At 42.2% G+C, this 13,609-nt stretch overlaps 1 protein-coding gene across 2 annotated transcripts in view; it reads right to left on the bottom strand.

The window, feature by feature from the left end:
• Nucleotides 1-13,609, bottom strand: part of LOC117514800 (zinc finger protein 516-like) — a 174,919-nt gene that overhangs the window by 17,318 nt on the left and 143,992 nt on the right. The gene's annotated exons all lie outside the window — the stretch shown is intronic.

Below are 13,609 nucleotides of genomic sequence, written 5' to 3'. Positions count from 1 at the left end.
AATAATAGTTGAGGTTCTGGGGGGCGCTATTGGTCTCTGAACAATCATCTGCAAGCAAACCCCACATACACCTGGGTAGCGCCCACTAGCTGCCATTTTAATGTTTGTCAGAACCAGTTTGATCTATTTTTTTTTTTATTTTTTTTTTGCAAAACGAGGAAAAGTTTGTCTGGAAAATAACAAAAAAAAAAAGGGCAAAGGCAGTTTGAGGGTTATGTCAATAGGAGTCCTGAGGAAGCTCGTGTGTGTTTGTGTGTGTGTGTGTGTGTGTGTGTGAGGCGGGTGGAGGGGACACAGTGGGACAAGGAGTGCAGGGAGGTAGAGGAGGTGACGGAGAGCGTCTCTGGCAGGCCGACGGCTAGCCTCTGGATATGCTACTTCCTCTCTGAGCCGCCAGCCCTTCTCACTGATCCACTAATGAAAGACAAGACAGAGCTGGACGGAAAAATGCGAGCAGACGCACAAACTCCTGCACACATTAGGCAGAGCAAGAGAGAAAAAGACTAAGTTGCTCAGAAAAGGTCACTTTATAGTTTGTGACTCAAAGGGCTAAGGCGAGTGGTGACGATATGCGCCTGGATGGGTGACAGCGATGTCACGCATCTGCTCGGGGGCTGTTGTCTTCGACCCCTGGCTCCGCACAGCCCCACTTGACCTCAGAGACACAACTAAAAATACGCAGATAATACGGAGGTTTGGTAATGACCATTTCCAAAGCAGCTGGTGGGGTAATTATTCTGTCTCATCTCTCTCTTTTTTGCCTTTTTTTGTTTGTGCTGGTTTTATTTTTCCTGCCTCCGTCCACATCTGTACAAGTGTTTCATCAGGCGGAACCGTGACCCAAACCGCTTGTGATGGCTCATCTGGCAGAGCGGAGCAGGAGACGAGGCGTGGCTCCCGGACCCGAGAGGACGCAACAGTTGAAATACCTCCATGTCTAAAAGCACATACAGACACTTTAAACATGTTTTTACCAAACGTCAAAAACACACCAGCACACGTGTTCTGGTTTTATTCATTTCCTCTTTAGTCATCAAATGCGTGTTGGTGTGGAGCGCGTTGTGTCTGTTCATCATTTTGTGCCAGATGCTGCCTGAGACAGAAGCTGGACTGAATTTGATGCGACGCAACGCAACATGCGCCTCCATTTATTATACGAATGTAAGTGTGAAGCATTCTGGGATTACAAACTGGACTATTTACAATCTGGTGCAATATATATGGAAAAATACTACCATGTATGGCCACAAGATGGCAGTGTCTACACGTGAGACAAGATGTTTTGTATAATGAATGATGTAATGATGCTGCGTTCAGAACCCTCAGAGGTTCAGAGATTCCAACCTTCAGCTCTAGGAAAAAATGCCTTGAATACTACATCCGGCCACAATTTTTACTTGGAAACTCGTGAGGATATTAAAGAACCCGAGTTAACATCACAGTCATGCCCCCCCCCCCCCCCCCCCTGCAACTGCTGAGACAAGAAGGTTACTACTGTTAAAAATGCATCTTTAAATTAATGAAGACATTCCCGCGATATGTCATACGAGGGCTGTCAATAAAGTATAGGTCCTTTTTATTTTTTTCAAAAACTATATGGATTTCATTCATATGTTTTTACGTCAGACATGCTTGAACCCTCGTGCGCATGCGTGAGTTTTTCCACGCCTGTCAGTGACGTCATTCGCCTGTGAGCACTCCTTGTGGGAGGAGTCGTCCAGCCCCTCGTCGGAATTCCTTTGTCTGAGAAGTTGCTGAGAGACTGGCGCTTTGTTTGATCAAAATTTTTTCTAAACCTGTGAGACACATCGAAGTGGACACAGTTTGAAAAATTAAGCTGGTTTTCGGTGAAAATTTTAAGGCTGATGAGAGATTTTGAGGTGATACTGTCGCTTTAAGGACTTCCCACGGTGCGAGACGTCGCACAGCGCTCTCAGGCGCCGTCGTCAGCCTGTTTCAAGCTGAAAACCTCCACATTTCAGGCTCTATTGATCCAGGACGTCGTGAGAGAACAGAGAAGTTTCAGAAGAAGTCGGTTTCAGCATTTTATCCGAATATTCCACTGTTAAAAGAGATTTTTTTAATGAAAGACGTGCGGACGGATTGCAGCGTTGGCTCGCAGCCGCTGCGACGCTCCGCCACAGGAAAAACACCTCCGTTGGAAGCCTTAAGGACAAGTTGGAACATGTCCAGCTGTTAAACAATTTCTCATATACTCACTCCACTGAAAGCCATCAAAAGCTTTACAAATGGTTATCAACACGGAGGTGTTTTTCCTGTGCCGCCGCACCGCGCCGGCTGCGTCCCGACGCGCGGACCTGTCCGCACGTCTTTCATAAAAAAAATCTCCTTTAACAGTGGAATATCCGGATAAAATGCTGAAACCGACTTCTTCTGAAACTTCTCTGTTCTCTCACGACGTCCTGGATCAATAGAGCCTGAAATGTGGAGGTTTTCAGCTTGAAACAGGCTGATGACGCCGCCTGAGAGCGCTGAGCGACGTCTCACACTGTGGGAAGTCCTTAAAGCGACAGTATCACCTCAAAATCTCTCATCAGCCATTAAAATTTTCACTGAAAACCAGCTTAATTTTTCGAACCGTGTCCACTTCAATATGTCTCACAGGTTTAGAAAAAATTTTGATCAAACAACGCGCCAGTCTCTCAGCAACTTCTCAGACAAAGGAATTCCGACGAGGGGCTGGACGACTCCTCCCACAAGGAGTGCTCACAGGCGGATGACGTCACCGACAGGCGTGGAAAAACTCACGCATGCGCACAAGGGTTCAAGCATGTCTGACGTAAAAACATATGAATGAAATCCATATAGTTTTTGAAAAAAATTAAAAGGACCTATACTTTATTGACAGACCTTGTATATTCACATTCTATGTAAAATTAATTAGTTCAGCAGCACCACACATCAGTAAAAACATCTTTGACCATCTTATTTATCCCAAAACACAACGTTAACCAAGGTTTACTGTGGTATAGGCTGAGTAGTTGACAACTCAAATTAATCTCATGGACACACCGTTTCTGGAAGCACTGTGTTTTTTATGTCTGGTCTTTCCAAATATCCAAAGGCTCTGAATGCAGCATGAGTCACGCACATTCCAGTTGAAGAAGAAGAATCGGGTTTGTCTTCAAGAATAAGTCAAATGTAAGAAATATTACTTTCTACAGTAAAAAAATGACTCATTGGATGAACACAATTCAATTATGTGCAGGATGTCCATCTAATAAATATATGTAGCCCCAACTCAAATCCATGCAAGATAATTTAATTGAATTTAGTTGGGACTACATATATTTATTAGGTGGAAATCCAATCCAATGAGTCAGCTTTTGAGTGTAACCGAAAGGCCACGCACTGGAATAAAAAGAGGGACTATAACTTTTTACATTGCTCAAACAACACTTGGACAGTGTGAGACAACAACAGCAACAACAACTAAGTAGAAATAGAAGTAATAACAGCAGTACTAGCAGTAACCTGTATGTTTATTGTAACTTAGAAATGTTTTAGAAGAGTTTTCAATTTCAATTTTCAATTTCGATTTATTTTCATTTATATAGCGCCAAATCACAACAGAGTTGCCTGAAGACGCTTCACACAAGTAAGGTCTAACCTTACTATCCCCCAGAGCAACAGTGGTAAGAAAAGTGGTATTGATGCAGGGAGATCATTCCACAGAACAGGGGCACGATAAGAGAAAGCTCTGTGACCCGCAGACTTCTTATTCACCTTAGGGACACAAAGTAGTCCTGCACCCTGAGAACGCAAAGCCCAGGCTGGTACGTAAGGTTTAATTAGGTCAGCTAAGTAGGGAGGTGCCAGTCCATGAACAATTTTATAGACTAGTAGCAGAACCTTAAAATCTGATCTCACTGGGACAGGAAGCCAGTGAAGAGACGCCAAAATGGGTGTAATGTGGTCGAACTTTCTGCTTTGTGTCAAAAGTCTGGCTGCAGCATTTTGAATCAATTCGAGACCCCTAACGCTAGACTGCAGTAAACCAGAAAATAGAACATTGCAGTAGACCAATCTAGAAAAGCTAAACGCATGGATCAGGGTCTCAGCATCAGCCATAGACAGGATGGGACGAATCTCGCTATATTTTGCAGGTGGAAGAAAGCAGTCCTCATAATATTTCTAATGTGGAGACCAAAGGACAACGTAGGATCAAAAATTACCCCAAGGATCCTCACTTTGTCAGTGTGATGTATGACATACGAGCCTAGGCTGAGCGTTAACTGGTCAAATTGATGCTGATGTCTCACTGGACCAAGAACCATCATTTCAGTCTTATCAGAGTTTAAAAGTAGGAAGTTTCTAGACATCCAACTTCTCACTGATGCAAGGCAATTTTCTAAGGATTTATGTGGATGAGATTACCAGCAGTTATCAACATGTATAACTGAGTATCATCAGCATAGCAGTGAAAGGTAATCCCAAAATGCTGTAATATGTGCCCAAGAGGTGCTATAAAAAGGGAGAAAAGCAGGGGGCCTAAGACGGACCCCTGTGGAACCCCAAGTTTCATGTCACTAAGGTTAGAGGTAGTGTTACTGTACAAAACACAGTGAGAATGACTGGTCAAGTATGACGTCAGCCATGCAAGGGCACTCCCAGTAATCCCAAAATGATTTTCCAGCCTATCAAGTAGAATATGATGATCCACTGTATCAAATGCAGCACTGAGCTCTAACAGCACCAGAACCGTAGTGGTGTCCGAATCCATTGTAAGCAGAAGATCATTCACCACTTTAGTGAGAGCCGTCTCTGTGGAATGATATTTTCTAAAAGCAGACTGCAGTGGGTCAAAGAGATTATTCTCAGTATGATCGTCTACGAGCTGCCGTGAAACCACTTTTTCCAGAATTTTAGAGCAAAATGATAGATTTGATATCAGCCGATAGTTTGTCAATACACTAGGGTCATGATTAGGTTTCTTAAGTAATGGTTTAATCACTGCAGATTTGAAACATTTAGGAACAGATCCAGAAGTAATGAAAGATTAATCATTTCCAGCACAATCGGCCAAAGAGTGAGCCACAGGTCCTTAAACAGTTTTGTTGGTATACGATCAAATAAACAGGTTGTGCTTTTTGTTGACATGAGTTTCGTCAGCATGCCTATAGAGATACTATCAAATTCTGTAAATCTAGGTAATACCTCAGTAATGGTGCCCACCTCAATAGCAGGGTGTAGTGGCTGGGTTAAGGCATGCTGGGATATGTTTAACCTAATGGATTCTATTTTCTTCTCAAAGTAATCCAGGAAATCTTGTGCTGTAAAAGCAGAGCGAACTGCAAGTGGTTGTCCGTGATTAAGTGTTGCCACCGTGTCGAACAAGAACTTTGAGTTATGCTTGTTTTTGTTGATCAAATCAGAGTAATAGGTCCACTCAGCTTTCAGGCTCCTCTCCTGTGGAACCAGCTCCCAATTCAGATCAGGGAGACAGACACCCTCTCTACTTTTAAGATTAGGCTTAAAACTTTCCTTTTCGCTAAGGCTTATAGTTAGGGCTGGATCGGGTGACCCTGGACCATCCCTTGGTTATGTTGCTTTAGACGTAGACTGTGTTTCATAATTATTGTATGGCCTTGCCTTGCAATGTGGAGCGCCTTGGGGCAACTGTTTGTTGTGATTTGGCGCTATACAAGAAAAAAGTTGATTGATTGATTGACTTTGTAGCCAATAATGAATGCTTATAGTCTAAGATAGCATCACGCCACGCAAGGTGGAATATTTCTAATTCTGAAGACGCCATTTCTAGACCTCTTGCCTTATGCTTGAGGTCATGTAGGTAATCATTGAACCAAGGTGACTGTGATTTGGGGGAGTGCGGTTTTCAATCAATCAATCAATCAATTTTTTTTTATATAGCGCCAAATGACAACAAACAGTTGCCCCAAGGCGCTTTATATTGTAAGGCAAGGCCATACAATAATTATGTAAAACCCCAACGGTCAAAACGACCCCCTGTGAGCAAGCACTTGGCTACAGTGGGAAGGAAAAACTCCCATTTAACAGGAAGAAACCTCCAGCAGAACCAGGCTCAGGGAGGGGCAGTCTTCTGCTGGGACTGGTTGGGGCTGAGGGAGAGAACCAGGAAAAAGACATGCTGTGGAGGGGAGCAGAGATCAATCACTAATGATTAAATGCAGAGTGGTGCATACAGAGCAAAAAGAGAAAGAAACAGTGCATCATGGGAACCCCCCAGCAGTCTACGTCTATAGCAGCATAACTAAGGGATGGTTCAGGGTCACCTGATCCAGCCCTAACTATAAGCTTTAGCAAAAAGGAAAGTTTTAAGCCTAATCTTAAAAGTAGAGAGGGTGTCTGGAGACAGGTGGTGCAATCATGTCGAGTGTAGTTTTGACTCAGCTCTTCGTGTTTCTTAGACAGTGTTGGGACTGTTTACACAGAGACTGCTACCTGCTGCTTTGGACTTGAACTAACAGTCTTTTTCAAGACTTTTTTACTTTTTTACTTTTTTTTTTTTTTTTTAACTTTTTACTGTGCTCCAACGCCTAAGGAAGACCTCTAACGGTCGAAACATCGCGACGGAGCACTTTTATCAGCTAACTTTCATTAGCGTTGGCAGGCTAACTAGCTTGCTAACGCTTTCGTTTTTATTTTATTTTATTTATTTTTTTTTTTTTAATTTTATTTTAGCACTGTTGTCGTGCGTTGCCTGTGCTGCTTCATGGCCTGTTTGGTGCCTTGATTGGGGCACTCCTTCTGCTGAATCACCTCTGGATTATTTGCACATTATTCACTTTGTGTGTTTTTGGGAATCCGCTAGCTTAGCGTAGCTACTAGCTCTTAGCCGATTTAGCATGGCGGCTTCTCCTGTCTCTCCTGCACTTTTCTGCTCTGGGTGTGAAATGTTTAGTTATTCCTCGGCCTCCTTTAGCAGTAACGGTACTTGTAATAAGTGCAGCTTATTCGTAGCTTTGGAGGCCAGGCTGGGCGAAGTGGAGGCTCGGCTCCGCACCGTGGAAAATTCTACAGCTAGCCAGGCCCCTGTAGTCGGTGCGGACCAAGGTAGCTTAGCCGCCGTTAGTTCCCCCCTGGCAGATCCCGTGCAGTCGGGAAAGCAGGCTGACTGGGTGACTGTGAGGAGGAAGCGTAGCCCTAAACAGAAGCCCCGTGTACACCGTCAACCCGTTCACATCTCTAACCGTTTTTTCCCCACTCGACGACACACCCGCCGAGGATCAAACTCTGGTTATTGGCGACTCTGTTTTGAGAAATGTGAAGTTAGCGACACCAGCAACCATTGTCAATTGTCTTCCGGGGGCCAGAGCAGGCGACATCGAAGGACATTTGAAATTGCTGGCTAAGGCTAAGCGTAAATTTGGTAAGATTGTAATTCACGTCGGCAGTAATGACACTCGGTTACGCCAATCGGAGGTCACTAAAATTAACATTAAATCGGTGTGTAACTTTGCAAAAAACAATGTCGGACTCTGTTGTTTTCTCTGGGCCCCTCCCCAATCAGACCGGGAGTGACATGTTTAGCCGCATGTTCTCCTTGAATTGCTGGCTGTCTGAGTGGTGTCCAAAAAATGAGGTGGGCTTCATTGATAATTGGCAAAGCTTCTGGGGAAAACCTGGTCTTGTTAGGAGAGACGGCATCCATCCCACTTTAGAGGGAGCAGCTCTCATTTCTAGAAATCTGGCCAATTTTTTTGGATCCTCCAAACTGTGACTGTCTAGCGTTGGGACCAGGAGGCAGAGCTGTGGTCTTATACACCTCTCTGCAGCTTCTCTCCCCCTGCCATCCCCTCATTACCCCATCCCCGTAGAGACGGTGCCTGCTCCCAGACCACCAATAACTAGCAAAAATCTATTTAAGCATAAAAATTCAAAAAGAAAAAATAATATAGCACCTTCAATTGCACCACAGACTAAAACAGTTAAATGTGGTCTATTAAACATTAGGTCTCTTTCTTCTAAGTCCCTGTTGGTAAATGATATAATAATTGATCAACATATTGATTTATTCTGCCTAACAGAAACCTGGTTACAGCAGGATGAATATGTTAGTTTAAATGAGTCAACACCCCCGAGTCACACTAACTGTCAGAATGCTCGTAGCACGGGCCGGGGCGGAGGATTAGCAGCAATCTTCCATTCCAGCTTATTAATTAATCAAAAACCTAGACAGAGCTTAATTCATTTGAAAGCTTGTCTCTTAGTCTTGTCCATCCAAATTGGAAGTCCCAAAAACCAGTTTTATTTGTTATTATCTATCGTCCACCTGGTCGTTACTGTGAGTTTCTCTGTGAATTTTCAGACCTTTTGTCTGACTTAGTGCTTAGCTCAGATAAGATAATTATAGTGGGCGATTTTAACATCCACACAGATGCTGAGAATGACAGCCTCAACACTGCATTTAATCTATTATTAGACTCTATCGGCTTTGCTCAAAAGTAAATGAGTCCACCCACCACTTTAATCATATCTTAGATCTTGTTCTGACTTATGGTATGGAAATAGAAGACTTAACAGTATTCCCTGAAAACTCCCTTCTGTCTGATCATTTTTTAATAACATTTACATTTACCCTGATGGACTACCCTGCAGTGGGGAATAAGTTTCATTACACTAGAAGTCTTTCAGAAAGCGCTGTAACTAGGTTTAAGGATATGATTCCTTCGTTATGTTCTCTAATGTCATATACCAACACAGAGCAGAGTAGCTACCTAAACTCTGTAAGGGAGCTAGAGTATCTCGTCAATAGTTTTACATCCTCATTGAAGACAACTTTGGATGCTGTAGCTCCTCTGAAAAAGAGAGCTTTAAATCAGAAGTGTCTGACTCCGTGGTATAACTCACAAACTCGTAGCTTAAAGCAGATAACCCGTAAGTTGGAGAGGAAATGGCGTCTCACTAATTTAGAAGATCTTCACTTAGCCTGGAAAAAGAGTTTGTTGCTCTATAAGAAAGCCCTCTGTGAAGCTAGGACATCTTTCTACTCATCACTAATTGAAGAAAATAAGAACAACCCCAGGTTTCTTTTCAGCACTGTAGCCAGGCTGACAAAGAGTCAGAGCTCTATTGAGCTGAGTATTCCATTAACTTTAACTAGTGATGACTTCATGACTTTCTTTGCTAACAAAATTTTGACTATTAGAGAAAAAATTACTCATAACCATCCCAAAGATGTATCGTTATCTTTGGCTGCTTTCAGTGATGCCGGTATTTGGTTAGACTCTTTCTCTCCGATTGTTCTGTCTGAGTTATTTTCATTAGTTACTTCATCCAAACCATCAATATGCTTATTAGACCCCATTCCTGCCAGGCTGCTCAAGGAAGTCCTACCATTATTTAATGCTTCAATCTTAAATATGATCAATCTATCTTTGTTAGTTGGTTATGTACCACAGGCCTTTAAGGTGGCAGTAATTAAACCATTACTTAAAAAGCCATCACTTGACCCAGCTATCTTAGCTAATTATAGGCCAATCTCCAACCTTCCTTTTCTCTCAAAGATTCTTGAGAGGGTAGTTGTAAAACAGCTAACTGATCACCTGCAGAGGAATGGTCTATTTGAAGAGTTTCAGTCAGGTTTTAGAATTCATCATAGTACAGAAACAGCATTAGTGAAGGTTACAAATGATCTTCTTATGGCTTTGGACAGTGGACTTATCTCTGTGCTTGTTCTGTTGGACCTCAGTGCTGCTTTTGATACTGTTGACCACAAAATTTTATTACAGAGATTAGAGCATGTCATAGGTATTAAAGGCACTGCGCTGCGGTGGTTTGAATCATATTTGTCTAATAGATTACAGTTTGTTCATGTAAATGGGGAATCTTCACAGACTAAAGTTAATTATGGAGTTCCACAAGGTTCTGTGCTAGGACCAATTTTATTCACTTTATACATGCTTCCCTTGGGCAGTATTATTAGACGGTATTGCTTAAATTTTCATTGTTACGCAGATGATACCCAGCTTTATCTATCCATGAAGCCAGAGGATACACACCAATTAGCTAAACTGCAGGATTGTCTTACAGACATAAAGACATGGATGACCTCTAATTTCCTGCTTTTAAACTCAGATAAAACTGAAGTTATTGTACTTGGCCCCACAAATCTTAGAAGCATGGTGTCTAACCAGATCGTTACTCTGGATGGCATTTCCCTGATCTCTGGTAATACTGTGAGAAATCTTGGAGTTATTTTTGATCAGGATATGTCATTCAAAGCACATATTAAACAAATATGTAGGACTGCCTTTTTTCATTTACGCAATATCTCTAAAATCAGAAAGGTCTTGTCTCAGAGTGATGCTGAAAAACTAATTCATGCATTTATTTCCTCTAGGCTGGACTATTGTAATTCATTATTATCAGGTTGTCCTAAAAGTTCCCTAAAAAGCCTTCAGTTGGTTCAGAATGCTGCAGCTAGAGTACTGACGGGGACTAGCAGGAGAGAGCATATCTCACCCGTGTTGGCCTCTCTTCATTGGCTTCCTGTTAATTCTAGAATAGAATTTAAAATTCTTCTTCTTACTTATAAGGTTTTGAATAATCAGGTCCCATCTTATCTTAGGGACCTCGTAGTACCATATTACCCCATTAGAGCGCTTCGCTCTCAGACTGCGGGCTTACTTGTAGTTCCTAGGGTTTGTAAGAGTAGAATGGGAGGCAGAGCCTTCAGCTTTCAGGCTCCTCTCCTGTGGAACCAGCTCCCAATTCAGATCAGGGAGACAGACACCCTCTCTACTTTTAAGATTAGGCTTAAAACTTTCCTTTTCGCTAAGGCTTATAGTTAGGGCTGGATCGGGTGACCCTGAACCATCCCTTAGTTATGCTGCTATAGACTTAGACTGCTGGGGGGTTCCCATGATGCACTGTTTCTTTCTTTTTTTGCTCCGTATGCATCACTCTGCATTTAATCATTAGTGATCGATCTCTGCCCCCCTTCTCGGCATGTCTTTTTCCTGGTTCTTTCCCTCAGCCCCAACCAGTCTCAGCAGAAGACTGCCCCTCCCTGAGCCTGGTTCTGCTGGAGGTTTCTTCCTGTTAAAAGGGAGTTTTTCCTTCCCACTGTGGCCAAGTGCTTGCTCATAGGGGGTCGTTTTGACCGTTGGGGTTTTTCATGGTTATTGTATGGCCTTGCCTTGCAATATGGAGCGCCTTGGGGCAACTGTTTGTTGTGATTTGGCGCTATATAAGAAAAAAGTTGATTGATTGATTGATCACTGAGTTTAAACTATCCACAAGTCTGTCTACTGACTGGGTATTTGCCAAATGTGAAGCTAAGACATCAGGCAGTCAAGCTTCGAGTTCAGTCTTAGTTGAGGAGTTGATGCATCGCCGTAGTAATATATAAGGTTGTTGTTCCATTAAACATGGCAGCGAAACTGTAAACTTAATAAGTGAGTGATCAGAGACCACTGATGTAAGAGGCATGATGTCAATATTCCTGACAGCAATACCACGTGCAAGAACCAGATCCAGGGAATTTCCACTAATGTGCGTCGAGTCGAGTTTAGGTTTAAGACATTCCACGCGTGTTGTAAGTAGCAGACACGAAATCTTTGCTATTGCTGGAACAACCTGTTGGTGGTTTTCAAAATCTTCCCTTACATATGATTGTCTGTTAAGTGTCCTAAAGAAGTGGTTTACTAATATTTTGCACTTATTGTTATAACATTAATTAGGTCATAACTTCTGATTGCTAATGCAGCCTTTGCATTGCAGCATGAAGTCTCAAAAAATAAATGTGATTTATACTGTACTGTGACCTGTTCTGACGTCATAATGCACGACAGAACAGGTGCAACTTACACTATAGTGCAGCTTATACTCCAAAAAATACAGTATATAAATCACGCTGAAATTTGCTGGGGACTGACGTAAATTCCATTCAGAGCTGTAAATGTCTGCGGATTTCTTTCAGAAAATCTACACTAATGAGTAAGAAGGAGGCAACTTGCACTCCACCTGAAAGACACTAACCACACGTTTGAGGACAAGAAAGTTAAAATCTTAGCCAGAGAGAAGAAATGTTTTGAGAGAGGTGTCAAGGAAGCATTCTATGTGAAACAGTTGAAACCCAGCCTTAACCGGGGAGGGGGTCTGACACACGCTTTGTCCACTATTTACAATGGGGTACTCAGGTCAAAGCAGTTTCAGTCTTTTGTTCATGGTAATGAGTCATTCACGTCATCAGGAGAGTTGTCAAGGGAGCCATCAGGAGAGGCTTCTGGCCCATCATTAGGAGGGACAGCTGCACTGTCATTAGGAGGGTGCTAACTAGAGCACAATAGGTGCTAATTAGAGCTATTGTTTAGTCATTAGTCTATAGCAGTCTGCCTCTCGGTAGGAGGGGTCTGGTTAGGTTTAAAACTCCAAATTATGTTGGCTTCTGTTTATTCTTCTCTACTAGAGTCAAGACAGAAGTCAGACTACTAGAGCAAGAATTTTAGCTGAGAGTTGAAGCGAAACATCCTCGCGTCAAGCAACCCAGTCCAGTCGAAGATTCAAGCTTCTCTACTATACACCAGGTATGAAACATTGCACTGAAAGGCGACTCTGGATGTACGATATCACTTTTCACATCCAATGCAATACCAGTACTTCAACCTTTAGTATCCGCTGATACTCCAATTGCATGGAATATGTGCACGGAACACTGCAAAGACAAACACAAGACGTGACAAATTTGTCTCTTACAGCTACGAAGCATAACCACTATTGAAAACACTTTAAAGTCACTAAACTATTTTCTTTCTACTTCTCCAACTACAATATTTGAACTTCAACAATCAACCAAGTGAAAGGAAGGAGCTAGCTTGATAGCTTTTCAAAACATGTTAGCATTCAAAAGCTAGCTTACGGGCACACAGTGCATAAGGTTTCTACAAAATCTACGGCAATACTTCAGTCTTTTTCAACATACTGGAGAACGGAATTAACAGTCGCTTGATTTGTTTCAGTCCAGCGTCTTTCACAGTGATGTTCCTGTATCGCTAGTTAGCATGCTAACATTGCTGTAAGATGTTTTGTAAATCACTTCAGAGGTATTATCTGTTCCAAAAGTAGCGTTTTTTTTGTTCTTTTTTTTTAGATTTAGAAGTGTTTATTTGTACTGTGAATGTCTTGAATTGAAAGAGAATAAAAGAATGAAAATGAAAAGAAAAGGATTGTGTATCTTGAGGTTACAGGTTACATTATAGTGGTTTCTAGTGCTATTGTGTTTAATATGATTTGACCTAGGCTTCAAATATTCACACCGCCTCTCTCACCATTTGACCAGACTTTGATCCTTTGGGATTCTGGCTGTGATTGTTACTTGTGTTGCACCTTGAGCCAATTATATCAATTTTGTTTGTTGTATTTATAGTGACTACAGCTTGAAACCTGTTTGAACAAATACCTCAACAAAAGCTGCTTCGGGTTCAAATTTTTACCCTGATGGAGCACGATCAAAGTTGAGCATCAAGTCTGGCCAAAGGCGCAACTCCTGTCCTTCATTTTCAGGTGAGTTGCCAGGTCTGCACTTTATAAGTCAGCATGTTTGGAGGTAAGCCTAAGCCTTTTCATCCAGTTTTTGCACTTTTTTGGATGGTGGGTGATTGTA

The sequence above is a fragment of the Thalassophryne amazonica genome, chromosome 7 (assembly GCF_902500255.1).
Source record: "Thalassophryne amazonica chromosome 7, fThaAma1.1, whole genome shotgun sequence".
NCBI lineage: Eukaryota > Metazoa > Chordata > Actinopteri > Batrachoidiformes > Batrachoididae > Thalassophryne > Thalassophryne amazonica.
This window is presented reverse-complemented; position numbering and strand designations above follow the sequence as displayed.